This window comes from Schistocerca serialis, chromosome 6 (genome assembly GCF_023864345.2).
Source record: "Schistocerca serialis cubense isolate TAMUIC-IGC-003099 chromosome 6, iqSchSeri2.2, whole genome shotgun sequence".
NCBI lineage: Eukaryota > Metazoa > Arthropoda > Insecta > Orthoptera > Acrididae > Schistocerca > Schistocerca serialis.
In genome coordinates, this window is record NC_064643.1 from 192,461,405 (window position 1) to 192,479,856 (window position 18,452).

The 18,452-nt window shown below is 45.2% G+C and overlaps 1 protein-coding gene and 1 pseudogene across 1 annotated transcript in view; both read right to left on the reverse strand.

Annotated features, from left to right (window-relative positions):
* The window catches only part of LOC126484743 (lachesin-like), a 530,047-nt gene that overhangs the window by 98,022 nt on the left and 413,573 nt on the right, over nucleotides 1-18,452 (reverse strand). The window lies entirely within an intron of this gene.
* On the reverse strand, nucleotides 8,019-8,136 carry LOC126485189 (5S ribosomal RNA; annotated as a pseudogene).

An 18,452-nucleotide genomic window follows, 5' to 3' on the forward strand; every position in this document is an offset into this window, starting at 1 on the left:
TATCAAACTGACTTTTCCTCTGAGAGAGATCTGTAGGTTCTGCCTAATATTCATTTGCTTCTCTGAATTGCTCGTTGGCCTTTGCCACTTGGTAATTATTTGCAGGTAAATATCTTTAACCTCTTGGAAGGAGGTGTGTGCCATTTGTTCTATTGTTTATTTTTATTTTTCATTTATTTACATTTTTTAAGACTTACATGTCAATAAACGATAATCTGGGTCCGTACTTCTCGTTTGGATTATAATCCACCGAATGTGTAAATCTCAACATGAAGCCAAAATACTAAGAACATGGGAAGATGCTGGCATGTTTCCGACTAAATGTACTTTGACTGACGCTACCTCCTGATGTGATTAACATTCAATTAAGAGTGCTTTACTTGCGTAATTTCAGTATAAATAGAGCACAAACAGTTATGAACCACTCCCGTCGGAGGTTCGAGTCCTCCCTTGGGCATGTGTCTGTGTGTGTGTGTTGTTCTCAGCATCAGTTAGTTTAAGTAGTGTGGATGTCTAGGGACCGATATGACCTCAGCAGTTTGGTCCCTTAGGAAATCACACACATTTGAACACGTGATGACTTTTTTTTTTTGAGTCATCTGTCTTCTGATTGGTTTGACGCGTCCCGCCACAAATTCCACTCCTGCACCAACGTTATCATCTCAATATAGCAATTACAACTAACGTCCTCAATTTGCTAGATGCATAGCAATCTCTGCCTTCCTCTACAGTTTTTATTCTCTACAACTCCCTCTAGTAGCATGGAAGTTATTCCTTGGTGTCTCAACAGATATCCTGTTATCCCGACCCCTTTTGTTGTCAGTGTTTTTCACGTATTCCTTTCCTCGTCGATTAAGCGGAGAAACTCCTCATTCCCTATGTAATCGGCCTATCTAATTTTCAGCTGTAGTACAACATGTTAAAGGCCTCGATTCTCGTCTATTCCTGTTTTCCTACTGGCCGTGTTTCAGTTCCATACAACAATGCGCTCCAAACGAACATTCACAGAAATTTATTCCTCAAATGAAGACTTATGTTTGATACCAGCAGATTTTTCTTGTGCAGGCATGCCCTTTTTTACCCTTGTTTGTCTGCTTCTTATGTCGTCGTTGCTCCGTCCGCCATTGGTTATTTTGGTGCATAGGTAGCAGAACTTCTTAACTTCGTCTGTTTTGTGATCCCCAGTTTTGTTGCTAACTTTCTTGGTATTCCTGTCTTATTGTTTCTTCTTGATTCTTGTACATGTTGTATATTACCACTATTTCTCCGCAGATTGTCCTATTTCTCTCAGAATTTCGAACGTCTTGCCCGCTGCTACATTGTCGAATCCTATTTCCAAGTCTGCAGATCCAATGAACGTGTCTTGATGTTTCTTCTTTTCCATTATCTTCCTCTCCATTGTCAACCGTAATGTCAGAACTGCCACTCTGGTGACTTCCCCTTTCCTGAAGCCAAACGGATTGTCATCTAACAGATCTTCAGTTTTCTTTTCCATTATTCTGTATATCGTGTGCAACATGGATGTATGAGCCGTTAAGGTGATTGTGCGAAAATTCTTGAACTTTTCGGCTCTTGTTATCTACGGAATTTTGCGGATTATGCTTTTCCGAGAGTCTGACGATTTATGGCGTCAGTCTCTTACATTATACACATCAACGTGAACAATCATTTTCCTGCTATTTCCTCCAATGATTTTAGAAATTTCATTGGAGTGTTATCTATCCCTTCTGCCTTATTCCCTCCTAGGTATTCCATCGCTCTTTTAAATTCTAATTCTAATACTGGATTTCCTAAACCGACTGCTGTTTCTTCTTCTATCACGTCATCAGACAAGTCTTCCCTCTCATAGAGGCCTCCAATGTACTCTTTCCACCCACTCACCCTTTTCTCTTAATTAACAGTATAACTCCCACTTATTATTAATGCCCTTGCTTTTAATTTCACCGTAGGTTGTTTTGACTTTCTTACATGCTCAGTCGGCCCGTCCGGTAATCATTTCTTCATTGATATCGTCATACTTTTCATGGATCCATTTTAACTTAGCTTCGCTGAATTTTCTATTTAGTTCCTAACTGACTAGTATTTCTGTATTCCTGAATTTCCCTGAACACTTTTTGACTTCCTGCTTTCATCAAACAGCTATAGTTTTTCATCTGTTATACATGGATTCTTCGCAGTTGCCTTCCTTTTACCTACGTTGTTCTTCAAATTGCCGAAATCTCACACGAATGGCGCGCGGATCTCCAGCTAGGTGTCGCCGTCGGTCTTCCTCAAGTAAATTATGTGACATGGAAGCCGATCAGCGGGCCGCCATTTTCTGAAACTACAGGTGTGTGCATTGCAGACGACACTCCACTGATTGACGATGGGGACACGCCCATCACAGACTGGCAGGCTCCAGGCCGGAACCATGGGTACGAAAAGCAATGTCTGTTTCACGCACACTCGCGACATAACTGTAGCAGGGTAAACTTGACAGTGTTCCGATTAATCCGGAAGTTACGCCCCCATTAACTTACTGACTCCTCAGGAATTTGTCTCAAACCTTTGGAAAACTTGAGATGCCTTCGAGCAATATTCAGGAGGGTGGGGGAAGAAACAAGCATTTACTCACTGCTCAGAAACTAAGCCCGAGACCATAGCTTTCATTTGGAGCTAGTATGTGACGTAATTCGCACTGACGTTAGTAAGACGAGAGTACGGGACTCTTTAGTGGAAATTTATCCGTTTTTGGATCCCTGGTTGACTGGAACGAGTTTTGGAGGGAATTAGATTTGTTGAAAAGCAGGAATTAGGGAATCGAGCAACAAGAAGGATTTTCTGCTTTCGATTTGGGAGAGTGGATGAGGAAGACTGAGGCTGTTCTACGGAGAGGTACAGCGGTCTCTCGTTCCACAGATCGATGGGGAGCTGTTGGTGTTCGTTCGGCATCCGAGACACCAGCTGAAGTGGTGAGTGTGATCTCTGCCGTGCTAAGCTTTGATCGAGTATAGCATCGTGTGAAATTTACGGTCGCTGAGATCAACTTAGAGTTTCTTTCACAGTCGAAATCATGATATTTAGCTTTGCACTTAATTTTTTTCGCAATTCGGAACTTAACGTTTTGGTTACAGTGAATGTTAACTGAGCTGACTTGCTCGTTAACTTGCTCGGTGCATGCATTAATACTGGTGCTGGTATAAACCGCCACGAGTGCCATGCGTAGCTAACTGTTGCTGCGAAATCATATAAGGTACACTCAGTTCCGATCTTTTCGAAGTTACGTCTCTGTTACACAGTGTTCCCCAGTACCTTACTGACCCACCACTAACACGCATTAACTGTAACTGAGATAGGTTGAAACTTCATTGTGTTTCGCATCATTTTTTGAAAAAAGACGTTGCAATGTTTAGTTCATTCTTTGTGTGCAAATAATTAGAAAATAAATGTGTAATAAACTTAATTTTTATGAATATCATGTCAGTAACTAATAGATACAGTGACATTTCATTAGTGATCAACCAAGGCCGTCAGCCATACGTACACGAGGAGCACATTGTTTTTCTTACGACAGTTAAATGGTGCAAACATTTCTCTTCTAAAATTACAGATAGATCTAGATATACCCACAGGACTTTGGAGAGGTTACTTTATTTTCTTCTTTTGTTCAAATGGCTCTGAGCACTATGGGACATAACTACTGTGGCCATCGGTCCCCTAGAACTTAGAACTACTTAAACCTAACTAACCTAAGGACATCACACACATCCATGCCCGAGGCAGGCTTCGAACCTGCGACCGTAGCAGTCGCGCGGTTCCGGACTGCGCGCCTAGAACCGCTAGACCAGCGCGGCCGGCTCTTCTTTTGTGATGGATGCTCAGGCAGTCCGACGACCCTCGAACTGAATAATTAAAAAAAAAAAAAAAAGCAATCCACAGCAGCTCGCTTGGTTCATCCCCATATAGTGCCCGGAACAGAACTAGTTTTCGTTCAGCTTGATGCATCGGGTTCAGCTCTACCAACTGAATCTTTTGTTTACTCAAGTTGTGCTATAAATTTATTTATTTTCCCCCAGTGTCGTTCGGCATCTCATCATTAATTAAACAATCTACCCGTCTAATCTTCAGCACTCTTCTGTAGCAATATATTTCAGAATCTTATATTCCCTTGGTGCGTGAACTGTTTATCGTTCGTGTACCACTGACGGACCTAATAAAGAAGATTCCCTAACACTTGAATTTAGATTTGATTACAACAGATTTCTCTTGTCCAGAGAAACTTTTTTTTCCATTGTCAGCCTGCATTTTATATCCTCTCTATTTCGGCCGTCATCAGTTATTTTGGTTGCCAGATAGAAAAACTCGCCGACTAGTGACTCATTTCCTAATCTCACACTCTCAGCATCGCCTGGTTTAACTTAACTACATTCCTTTACCCTTGTTTTACTTGTCTTAGTATTCGTCATACAACATTTCTTCAAAACATCTTCTATTCGATTAACTGATCTTTCAATCCTTAGCCGTCTGTGACAGTTTTACAGTGTCATCGACAAACCTCAAAATTTTATTTCTTCTCCCTGAACTTCAGTTCCTTTTCCAAATTTGTTCTTTATTTCCTTCAAAGCTCATTGTACCAACTAAAAGACATCGGTGAGAGGTTACGATTACGTCTCACTCCTTAACCGTTGCTTCTCTTTCACATCTTTCGCCGCTTATAATTGTCTGGTTTCCGTACAACTTGTAGATAAATTTTCGCTGGTTGTATTTTATCCCTGCTACTTCCATATTGTCAAGGAGTCATCGTCCTAAATTTCCAATAGTATCCAAGTAACACATAACTTCCTCCCACGGACATCTCGAGATACTCATGTAATGATAAAATCAAAGAAATTGGAGGTATATGGACGCTGACCTCGTCCTCGTTGTGCAGAATTCGGGAAAAGAACGGCGAAGAGGGAAATGATAACGGTAGCAGAAGTAACCTGCGCTGCTTACCATAAGGTGGCTTATAGAAGAAGACACTGTCAATCCAGAAAGGTTCAAAACTGATTGACGTTCTGACATACAAGCGACGTCAACGCAGTAACTGTGTTGGTAGCTTGAACTAACAATTATAAACAACAGACGTGCATTCGAGCAGTAAGTTGTCTCAGCGTACTGTGTTGATATTTTGTCACAAATCGAAATGGAGCAAGGAACAAAACATCTGTAAATCGCCTGCTTAAGAAATTTTTCAGAATATTTTGAAGAAGAAAAAAGTGTGAGCAAACTTTGTCCCACACATCTTGACTCCCGAACAAAACGCCTGCCGCGACTTGATTGAAATGTAGAACGCGGACCGTTCTGTCCCGCAAGAAAATCAGCACAGGTGATGGGACTTGATGGCATCAAGACGAACTAGCACAAAACGATCAAGTGCAGACATTCACATTAACGGTCAACGCTTTTGCCACACAACCGATATTCAAGGCAATGTGGAGCGCGAGTTGAATAACATCCCAAAGAAGGACGTTTCTGACAGTTTCACATGGTTATATGACACGTTCTGTGCCTTGTATTGAAGTGGGGAGAAACTATGTGAAACACTTGAAGCACTAAAACCACCATCTTCACATTTCTCAATTTTTTACTGATCAAGTCTTGAAAGTTTAAGGACTGACGAGGTAAGTATCGACTGTACGTAATTATAAACAAACGTAAATTACTACGTTTCTAATATAATATATAATTAAATTTCAGTTCAAGTAAAATGGACAGTGGATGAGAGCCTTCATATCCGATATGAACAAGATGACTAAAATTTCAACAAATGATATGTGTCGTTGAACGCAAAACTTGGGCACTACGATTGTAGAAAATGTACGCAAGAGATTGTCTTTGTGTGGATAGGAGAATCTGAATGAGAAGTTAGAAGCCAAGAGGAGAAAGCTTTTAAGGAATATCTCAGGTTCAATCGGATTGGACGCCATAACAACGAACTACACACTCCCCAGTAATAAGATAGGTACCTTACGAGAAAGGGGAATGCCTTCTTTATAGTCGGAACATGAGTAAACCCAAACCGGCTGACCACTGACCAAACAAATTTTACGAGCAAATAAAAGAAGACCCTGTATTACTGAGTTTGTGCTGGATTTTCAAGATATAATTATCACAAATGCAGACACCCAGATCCATGGCATTTAAAACGAGGAACTTGGCACAATCCGGTATTCTCAAGAGGAGTCGAAGCTGACAACTTTTTAACACATGATCTAAACAATGAAATTAAGTTCGCAGAAAACGACAATGGTGGACCGAATGATAATGCAGGACATAAAATTGGCACCACGGCTTGTTTTCAGAAGCGTCCCGGGTCTTCGTATAGAATTACTATGAACATATCCACATACAAAGACTCCGAGGAAATCGAGCGAGGCCAGATTGCATTCAGTATCACGTTACGGACAAAGCGTTTGGCGTGCTGATACGGGGTTCCTTTCAGTTCGCAGAATCCGTAATTTGGACAGGACCGTTAAATTTCTGACCTTTGAACTGCATTCGGTAGCTCTGTGCCGTTGTCTTCCAACAATGTAACGCAAGGCCGTTGTCCTGGCTACCATATCATTCACATCCATTGAACACACCTGGTCACGGTTTGCGGGGAGACTGACACGCCACCGTATGTCACCTGATACAGTTGATTAACTCTAGTATAGCTTGAAATAGCATGGAACTATGTGGCCGTATGCTTCACACTAACTGGTCTCCATTCTCAGCCGGGATAGAGTCAAAGTTACTACTACATCTGAAAGTTTCATGTATTAAACGTCGTACGCAGAATACCGTCGAATGACCTACAAATTTAATCATGGATTCTTACCACCCGGAATCTCCAAATGAATATTGGGGTTTAATGGCCTTGTAGCATTCATTACTTACAATTGAAAATTATAAACATTACATCAAACGAAAGAGCAAATCAAACATATTTTCTTACAAGTTTTCGATGTGAACACCATTCGTCACGCGTCACCAGTTGAGTCGACAGGCGAGTTATTCCCATACGTGGTTCGGTGTAACTGTTGTAACAAGTGCTTCAATCCTGTTTATGAAGTCGACTAGATTACCTGGTGGCGGAGGCACATATCAATAATCTTTTATGATCCCTCAAAGCTAAAATTCGCATGCAGTCAGATCGGATGAACATGGAGGGCATGTGATACAATATCTCTCACCCCGCCTCTTGCGGTTAGTCCAGCCGTAGGTTACATCTTCGTTTGCACATAGGTCTAGCGCATCAAGGTAAGAATCACTGTCTACAGTTGCTGCACCTCAGAAGAAAGCCCATAACCCATCCGCCAAGATGTGGCAGAAGGAAGATCAAATTTATGGGTGTCTCGTTGCAGCTCTACCACATCATGTGGATCTTCTGATGCCCAGACGCAGACATTATGTGTGATCGCATTTCGATTTAGGTGAAATGTCGATCCATTACTGAAGACGGCAGGGTGCAGAAAATCTTCATCGTCATGCAACAGCATTTCGGTAACTTGGTTGATTGATTGACTTGGGGGAGGAGACCAAACTGCGAGGTCATCGGTGACATCGGATTAGGGAAGTATGGGGAAGACAGTCGGCCATGCCCTTCAGAGGAACAATCCCGGCATTTGCCTGAATCGATTTAGGGAAATAACAGAAAACGTGAATCAGGATGGCCGGACGCGGGTCTGAACCATCCTTCTCCCAAATGTGAGTCCAGTGTGCTAACCACTGCGCCACCTCGCTCGGTGATTGGGAGGTACACCGTAGTTTGCACGATTTAGAGCTTGTAACAACTGTAGGCATGTAGCTGTAAGCACTCCGTCTTCAAGCCACAAGTGGCCCATCGGGATCATCCGACCGCCGTGTCATCATCAGCTGAGGATGCAGATAGGAGGGGCATGTGGTCAGCACACCACTCTCCCGGTCGTTATGATGGTTTTCTGTGACCGGAGTTTCTACTATTCAGTCGAGGAGCTCCTCAGTTGGTATCACGAGGGTGAATGCACCCCGAAAAATGGTAACAGTGCATGGTGGCCCGAATGGTCACCCATCCAAATGCCGGCCACGCCCGACAGCGCTTAAATTCGGTGATCTGACGGGAACCGGTGTATTCACTGCGGCAAGACCGTTGCCCTATGTAGCTGTAAGAGTCTCCTTAAATGTCTCCACACAGACGACACTGGAACTGCTTATTCACGACTACCCTGCCAAACTGATTTCTTGTGGCTACACACGAGAAACTCTCTCACTTGTTAACACGTTCTTCGGTCAGTCGTGGTCATCCCGCACTCTTGCGTTTGCCGAAACAGCTGTTGTTTCAAACTGATGATACCATTCGACTTATCATCACTTGGAGGATTACAGTGGAACTTAACACGGAACGCACGTGGCACTATAACAAAGGATTCAGTCCTTGCAGACTGTAAAACACAAAAAGTTTTCAGTTCACTAGTCGCCACCTTCATTGTACTGTTTTACAACGGATGACACAGATAACAGCGCATGTACATGCGCACAAGTATAGAAAAAAACTGTTGACTTTCTCTTTCATTTCATGTAATATTTATAATTACTATAAGTTGAATGTAATAACTGCTACTAAGCCATTAAATCCACAAACTCATTTTGTAACACTGGATACTTTACTGTAAACAGGGTGGTCTATTGATAGTCACCGGGCCAAATATCTCACGAAATAAGCATCAAACGAAAAAACTACAAAGAACGAAACTCGTCTAGCTTGAAGGGGGAAACCAGATGGCGCTATGGTTCGCCCGCTAGATGGGGCTGCCATAGATCAAACGGATATCAACTGTGTTTTTTAAAAATAGGAACCTCCATTTTTATTGCATATTCGTGTAGTACGTAAAGAAATATGAATGTTTTAGTTCGTCCACTTTTTTTGCTTTGTGATAGATGGCGCAGTAATAGTCACAAACGTATAAGTACGTGGTATCACGTAACATTCCGCCAGTGCGGGCGGTATTTGCCTCGTGATACATTACCCTGGTTAAAATGGACCGTTTACCAATTGCGGGAAAGGTCGATATCGTGTTGATGTATGGCTATTGTGATCAAAATGCCCAACGGGCGTGTGCTATGTATGCTGCTCGGTATCCTGGACGACATCGTCTAAGTGTCCGGACCGTTCGCCGGATAGTTATGTTATTTAAGGAAACAGGAAGTGTTCAGCTACATGTGAAACGTCAACCACGACCTGCCACAAATGATGATGCCCAAGTAGGTGTTTTAGCTGCTGTCGCGGCTAATCCGCACTTCAGTAGCAGACAAACTGCGCGAGAATCGGGAATCTCAAAAACGTCGGTGTTGAGAATGCTACATCAACATCTACTGCGTCCGTACCATATTTCTATGCATCAGGAATTGAATGGCGACGACTTTGAACGTCGTGTACAGTTCTGCCACTGGGCACAAGAGAAATTACGGGACGATGACAGATTTTTTGAACGCGTTCTGTTTGGCAGCAGTAACGTAATCCGGCATAATATGCACTATTGGGCAACGGAAAATGCACGATGGCTGCGACAAGTGGAACCTCTGCGACCTTGGAGGGTTAATGTATGGTGCGGCACTATGGGAGGAAGGATAATTGGCCCCCATTTTTTCGATTGCAATCTAAATGGTGCTATTTATGCTGATTTCCTACGTAATGTTCTACCGATGTTACCACAGGATTTTTTACCGTATAACAGAATGGCGATGTACTTCCAACATGATGGATGTCCGGCACATAGCTCGCGTGCAGTTGAAGCGGTACTGAATAGCATATTTCATGACAGGTGGATTGGTCGTCGAATGGCCCGAACTTTCACCGGATCTGACGTCCCTGGATTTCTTTCTGTGGGGAAAGTTGTAGGATATTTTCTATCGTGATCCACCGACAACGCGTGACAACATGCGTCAGCGCATTGACAACGCATGTTCGAACATTACGGAAGGCGAACTACTCGCTGTTGAGAGGAATGTCATTACACATATTACCAAATGCATTGAGGTTGACGGACATAATTTTTAGCATTTATTGGATTAATGTGGTATTTACAGGTAATCACGCTGTAACAGCATGCGTTCTCAGAAATGATAAGTTCACAAAGGTACATGTATACATATTTGAACAACCGAAATAAAATGTCCAAACGTACCTACGTTCTGTGTTTTAATTTAAAAAACCTACCTGTTACCAACTGTTCGTCTAATATTGTGAGGCATATGTGTGTGACTATCACAGCGCAATCTATCACAAAGCGAAGAAAGTGGTCCAACTAAAACATTCATATTTCTTTACGTACTACACGAATATGTAATAAAAGTGGTGGTTCCTATTTTAGAAACGCAGTTGATATCCGTTTGACCTATGGCAGCGCCATCTAGCGGGACAACCGTAGCACCATCTGGCTTCCCCCTTCAAGCTAGACTAGTTTCGTTCTTTGTAGTTTTTTCGTTTGACGTTTATTTCGTGAGATATTTGGCCCTGTCACGATCAAAGGACCGCCCTGTAAGTAGAATAAGTAAAATTTAGTAATTTTATGTCCTTTCTAACGTTGTATTTGAGTGGTCACCGTGTTGCGTCTGCCATGTGGGTGACCCAGGTTCGATTCCATGTACTGCCAAGGACTTTTCCTTGATGAGAGGACCGGTACGGGATGTACTCAGCATTGTGATGCCAACTGAAAAACTACCTTAACTATTAGTAGCGGCTCCATGGTCTGAAAAGTATGCAAAACAGCAGAGAGAGCTGTGTGCTGACCACATGCCCCTCCACACCGCATCCTCATAACGCCATATGGCAGAGGTTGACACGGCGGCCGGCCGACATCCGTAGAGCCATCACAGCCTGTACTATAAGAACGGGCGAGAAGACCTTCCGTTCACAAATCGACAAGGATTTAGAAAAACTTTGTCTTACGAAACCTTGAATCGTTGCCTGCGAACCTTGAATGAATGGCAACTGACCAGATTCCTTATTCGTAGATTTCAGAAAAGCATTGCACAAAGTGCTACACTATAAGTCATATGTAAATGGAAAGTGGAGGGAGAGCAAAAGATAGGAAAGGAATTACTGATATCATCTGCATCGGGACAGTACGCGAAACGAGCAGCGACGAGTGGAAATGTGTGACGGATCGGGATCCGAACATGCGATCTTCTGCGTGCTAGGCAGGTGTGGTAGCTACTGCGCCATCCGGGACCTACCTTTACAACAACTGCGCGGAGTATGTCTTCTCGGTTCACGGCTGACCCACATCCCACATTCCCACCGAGCACAGCTTATCCTCGGTCCCTGTTCATTTTCTCCATGCTCGCTATTATGAGATTGCCGCCGGAGGCCGGACCTAATTGTGCGCCCGTACTGAAGAAGGCAGATCCATTGCCCATGGAGACGAATCAATTATATGAACGCATGGTGTCTGTTGTGTCAGACACGTCCGAAGGAATAGCTTCTAAGGTATGTTAGTAGCTTGAACACCTTTTAAGGAATAGTACCTAGTACATTGGCCAGGGAGGCGACTGTTCATCAAGGACAAATATATCGTCGGGGTGTGAGACACGATCGCTCTTACTGCCTATTAACGATTTGACAGACAGGGTGAGCAGCAATCTGCGACTGTTGGCTGACGATTCTGTAGTATAAGGGTTAGTTTCATTATTGAGTAATTGCAAAAGAATACAGGATGAAGTGGACAGCGTTTCTATTTGGTGTGATGAATGGCAGATTGGTCTAAATGTAGAAAAACTCGAGTTGATGCGAATTAATAACAAAAACATCCCTATAATGTGTGATTACAGTATTAGAGGCATGCTGGTTGACAGAGCGACTTCGCTTAATATGTTGGTATAAAAATTCCAATTTGACATGAAATGAAACGAGAACGTAAGGTCGGTTGTTGGCCGATTTCAGTTTGTGGTAGAGTTCTATTACACTCCAGAATGAGATTTTCACTCTGCAGCGGAGTGTGCGCTGATATGAAACTTCCTGGCAGATTAAAACTGTGTGCTGGACCGAGACTCGAACTCGGGACCTTTTTACCTAGGCAAAGGTCCAGAGTTCGAGTCTCGGTCCGGCACATAGTCTTAATCTGCCAGGAAGTTTCTATGACACTGTTGCTTATCTGGAAATAAGGTCGCATAGAAAAAACTTACGCGACCGATTATTGAGTACTGCTCGAGTGTTTGGTCCCCCACGGGGTCCGACTAAAGGAAGACATCGCAGTAATCGAGAGGCGTGAGGCTACATTTTTTACAGATAAGTTCAACCAACACTTGAGTATAATGGAAATGGCCCATGAATTCGAACGGATATACCTGGAAAGTCGAAAACATTCTTTTCGCAAACTATTGATGAGAATTTTTTTCGATTTTTGAATGAGATTTCTGCCATTTGACTGAATGTTTTAATGGCCATTTATTTAAAACTGTAGCGATTTCAGCTATATATCCAGTATCAAACGCAAAGTTGAAACACCACAATATACCCGATGTGTCTACATCACATGTAATCTCGAAATATCGCAGCATGTATCTGCTCGTATACACCTGTCGTAGCATTATAGGATGCAAGTACGAACGACAAGTGGACAGTGCGCCTGACACTGTACACAGAAGAAACACCTTACCAGACTTCGTTGCGGTTATGATGACCTAAATAGTACTGTGGCATGCACTCTCCATGTTTATGCACCAACTAACATTAACCAGTGAGAAAGTTTAGAGAACCGACGAGAACAGACAGCAGCAACGTTTCCTTCCCGATTAAGCCCAAATTCGCTTACTTCCTTCGTTTCTTCCGACACACATCTCGCTTAGATCCGCTCCATTTACGAGTAGAACAGTAAAGGCAGAGACTAGCAGAGGCGCAAGAATCCATGCGCCGTGCTCCGTATTGTGTGTGTGGGGAAGGGGGGGGGGGAGGGTGTTCTGGGGGAGGAGACCAGGCAGAGAGGTCACCAGTGTCATCGGATTGGGGAAGGATTGGGAAGGAAGTCGGCCTTGCCCTTTGAATGGAACCATTCCGGAGTTTCCTGAAGCAATGTAGCGAAGTCACGGAAAATCTAAATCAGGATGGCCGGTCGCGGTATTGAACCTTCGTCCTCCCGAATGCGAGTCCAGTGTGCTAACGACTGCGCCACCACGCTCGGTTCCGTAATTGTGACTTGTGTAGCATACGCAGGTGGTTATAATGACAATGCAGGTAGAGAGGTCCAGAGTGGGCCGCAGTTATTGTATGGCAATGAAGCTGGGTAGCTGTTCTGATGCGTTAATGCGAAACCGATTTACGCTAAAAGAAAGGTAGCTCCAATTTTAGTCACCAGCTGTAAATCTCGTGCTGTCAATGCAAGAAAGACGTATAGAAATGTTTTATTATGTAATGGATTACGAACGGGACGTGGTCAGAAAAGGTCAAAGAAGTGAGAATGGCATAATTTTTATTTTACAGTTAACTGCTGCTTATACCGTTTACTCAGTATGAGCACCGGACACATTGACGAGATGCTGCATCTGTAAAACGACGTGATCAACAGTTGCTTGCAGGAGATCAGTTGAAACTGAGCAACACATTCCTCTATATTTGAATCCAGAAAAGGTAAAGAACGAAGGTGTCGTTGACAAACGCCTTCTTTTAGATATCCTCTGAACCAAATGTCACATGGATTCATCTCAGATGATACTGGAGGTCATGAATCTGGGGTGCCTCCGGAAATAACACGCTCATGGAAGGTAGAATTAAGAAGGCCTTCCACTGGGAAAATGACATGAGACATTGCCACATCTTGTATTAAAATATTGGTGTCCAGACAGTTGAGTTCTTCCGAATCAGGAATTATGTGCTGTACAAGGAGGTGTCGATAACGTGCGGACATCACGGTGAAATTTACACGGCCTCTGGGTTTATTCTCTTCAAAGAAGAACGACCAGAGTATCAAGGTGCTTGTGAATCCACACTGCACAGTCACATGTAAAATGTGCCTCGTTACTCCATACAATACTGCGCTAGCACATGTCATTAACTTAGATCCGTGCCAGAAACCAAAGGGCAAATTTAGAACGTTGCTGCGGATCATAGGTTTCATTTGCTGTAGTGACTAGGATCTTACGTTGATACTAGTGTTAAATAGAACGAGAGCTTTCCATAGATTTGGCCATGGCATGGACAGCTTTCGTGACACCGTGTGAGCACTAGCACTAGCACTGCATAATCAGTTACAGCAGCAGCAACCTGGCCAATAACTTCCACTGGATGGGGTGCCTGCCACTTCCAGCTGCCACACCAAGATCACCCGCGTTTTCCATTTTCATTACCAGTTCCTTGAAACCAGTTGACGTACTTGGCGTCTCCGATCAATCAGTCAGCAGTAATCTCTATACGCAGCACAGTAATTGCTGGCGTTCCCATAAAGCAGTTTCACTAATAACGCATGGTCTCTCTCCTTGATAGCTACATTGTTCTCTCCAGTTACGGCTTGTAAAATAACAGCGTGGCTGGAATATTGTCAGACGAATAGTATACAGAGCCAGATTTGCAGCTGGTGGCCACAGCTGGAACTAATCTTTTTCAAGCGTACATTGGTTCAGTAGTAACGTATTGGCATATCTGAGACGTTTCGCTGGCCTTTGATACACTAATGGCCAACAAAATTGCTACACTAAGAAGAAATGCATATGATAAACGGGTATTCATTGGACAAATATATTATACTAGAACTGACTTGTACTTACATTTTCACGCAATTTGGGTGCATAGATCCTGAGAAATCAGTAGCCAAAACAACCGCCTCTCGCCTTGATACGCCTGGGCATTGGGTCAAACAGAGCGTGTACAGGTACAGCTGAGCATGCAGCTTCAACACGACACCACGGTTAATCAAGGGTAGTGACTGGCGTATTGTGACGAGCCAGTTGCTCGGCCACCACTGCCCAGATGTTTTCAATTGGTGAGAGATCTGGAGAGTGTGCTGGCCAGGACACTTTCTGTACCCAGAAAGGCCCGTACAGGATCTGGAACATACGGTCGTGCATTATCCTGCTGAAATGTAGGGTTTTGCAGGGATCGAATGAAGGGTAGAGCCACGGGTCGTAACACATCTGAAATGTAACGTCCACTGTTCAAAGTGCCGTCAGTGCGAACAAATGGTGACCGAGACGTGTAAGCAATGGCACCCCATACCATCACGCCGGGTGATACGCCAGTTTGGCGATGACGAATACACGCTTACAATGTGAGTTCACCGCGATGACGCGAGAAACGGATGTGACCATCATGATGCTGTAAACAGAACCTGAATTCATGCGAAAAAATGACGTTTTGCCATTCGTGCCACCATGTTCGTCGTTGAGTTAACCATCGCAGGCGCTCCTGTCTGTGATGCAGCGTCAAGTGTAACCGCAGCCATGGTCTCCGAGCTGATAGTCCATGCTGCCGCAAACGTCGTCGAACTGTTCGTGCAGATGGATGTTGTCTTGCAAACGTCCCCATCAGTTGACTCAGGGATCGAGACGTGGCTGCACGATCCAGTACAGCCATGCGGATAAGATGCCTGTCATCTGGACTGCTAGTGATACGAGGCCGTTGGGATCGAGCACGGCGTTCCGTATTACTCTCCCGAACCCACCGTTTCCATATTCTGCTAACAGTCATTGGATCTCGACCAACGCGAGCAGCAATATCACGATACGATAAACCGCAATCACGATAGGCTACAATCCGACCTTTATCAAAGTCGGAAACGTGATGGTACGCATTCTGCTCCTCCTTACACGAAGCATCACAACAACGTTTCAGCCGGCCGAAGTGGCCGTGCGGTTAAAGGCGCTGCAGTCTGGAACCGCAAGACCGCTACGGTCGCAGGTTCGAATCCTGCCTCAGGCATGGATGTTTCTGATGTCCTTAGGTTAGTTAGGCTTAACTGGTTCTAAGTTCTAGGGGACTAATGACCTGAGGAGTTGAGTCCCATAGTGCTCAGAGCCATTTGAACCATTTTTGAACAACGTTCCACTAGGCTACGCCGGTCAATTGCTGTTTGCGTATGAGAAATCGATTGGAAACTATTCTCATGTCAGCACGTTGTAGGGTTCGCCACCGGCGCCAACCTTGTGCGAATGCTCTGAAAAGCTAATCATTTGCATATCACAACATCATCTTCGTTTCGGTTAAATTTTGCGTCTGTAGCACGTCATCTTCGTGGTGTATCAATTTTACTGGCCAGTAGTGTAATTACTGCCCTCACTTGACTTCCTTGAGTAGCTACAGTTTAATTACAATCACCCGGTATGCACAGGTAAATCGCGTGGAACTGGAGAAGTTGGCATGTGATGGAAAGACAAGAGATGAACGTACGTCCAGTTTCCCGTATACTGAAGGATAACGATGCGGAAGATCAGCAAACGCGCAACAGGCAGTAATCGGGCAGAGCTGCCTGAGGCTTCTGCGGTATGGGGGTGGTTCGGCTTGTCGGATCGGATGTGTCGCACCGGCGGTGGTGGCGCCGCATCGCATCACATCGCACCGCACCGCGTGGCGTGGCGTGGCGAGGCGAGGCGCCGTGTGCTGTCAAAGGCGGCCGCCCACCAGGTGAGCGCCGGAGACAGGCGCCATTTCATTAGCGGAGCCTCCAGAAAGCCTTTGATGGCGGCGAGTCGGCGCGTCTGCAGGAATGCCGGCCGACCTGCCGCCTCCAGCGGAACAAGAGTCGCGCGCACGCCTGCGCCTCGGTCTGTGCACACAATGGTCAGGCCTCTGCAGGCCGATAGCCGCTGCGGCCGTCCAATATCGGCGGGGTCTCATACCAAGTAAACACTATTGTTCGCCGATTCTTACTTACATCACAATAATAATACACAGAAAAACGGGAGAGGAAGTTGAGAAATAGTCAGATAAGGATACGTTTGGCATTCCGAAAGGTAAGGGTTTCAAAGAAACAACTTATAATGGAAACAATGCTCACGAATAATTATTTAACTAAAATTAAATTCCTAACATAAGATGTTATTAAACTGGACTAAAACGTATAAAATTCTACTCCTGGTCCTAATACAGACTCCCAACCCCACACAGAATATTTGTGATTATGAGGACCTGTAAGATGCGGCAGTATATAATTAATCCACGAATTTTTCATGTCGTAACAATTATTTATTCTACACTCCTGGAAATGGAAAAAAGAACACATTGACACCGGTGTGTCAGACCCCCATACTTGCTCCGGACACTGCGAGAGGGCTGTACAAGCAATGATCACACGCACGGCACAGCGGACACACCAGGAACCGCGGTGTTGGCCGTCGAATGGCGCTAGCTGCGCAGCATTTGTGCACCGCCGCCGTCAGTGTCAGCCAGTTTGCCGTGGTATACGGAGCTCCATCGCAGTCTTTAACACTGGTAGCATGCCGCGACAGCGTGGACGTGAACCGTATGTGCAGTTGACGGACTTTGAGCGAGGGCGTATAGTGCGCATGCGGGAGGCCGGGTGGACGTACCGCCGAATTGCTCAACACGTGGGGCGTGAGGTCTCCACAGTACATCGATGTTGTCGCCAGTGGTCGGTGGAAGGTGCACGTGCCCGTCGACCTGCGACCGGACCGCAGCGACGCACGGATGCACGCCAAGACCGTAGGATCCTACGCAGTGCCGTAGGGGACCGCACCGCCACTTCCCAGCAAATTAGGGACACTGTTGCTCCTGGGGTATCGGCGAGGACCATTCGCAACCGTCTCCATGAAGCTGGGCTACGGTCCCGCACACCGTTAGGCCGTCTTCCGCTCACGCCCCAACATCGTGCAGCCCGCCTCCAGTGGTGTCGCGACAGGCGTGAATGGAGGGACGAATGGAGACGTGTCGTCTTCAGCGATGAGAGTCGCTTCTGCCTTGGTGCCAATGATGGTCGTATGCGTGTTTGGCGCCGTGCAGGTGAGCGCCACAATCAGGACTGCATACGACCGAGGCACACAGGGCCAACACCCGGCATCATGGTGTGGGGAGCGATCTCCTACACTGGCCGTACACCACTGGTGATCGTCGAGGGGACACTGAATAGTGCACGGTACATCCAAACCGTCATCGAACCCATCGTTCGACCATTCCTAGAGCGGCAAGGGAACTTGCTGTTCCAACAGGACAATGCACGTCCGCATGTATCCCGTGCCACCCAACGTGCTCTAGAAGGTGTAAGTCAACTACCCTGGCCAGCAAGATCTCCGGATCTGTCCCCCATTGAGCATGTTTGGGACTGGATGAAGCGTCGTCTCACGCGGTCTGCACGTCCAGCACGAACGCTGGTCCAACTGAGGCGCCAGGTGGAAATGGCATGGCAAGCCGTTCCACAGGACTACATCCAGCATCTCTACGATCGTCTCCATGGGAGAATAGCAGCCTGCATTGCTGCGAAAGGTGGATATACACTGTACTAGTGCCGACATTGTGCATGCTCTGTTGC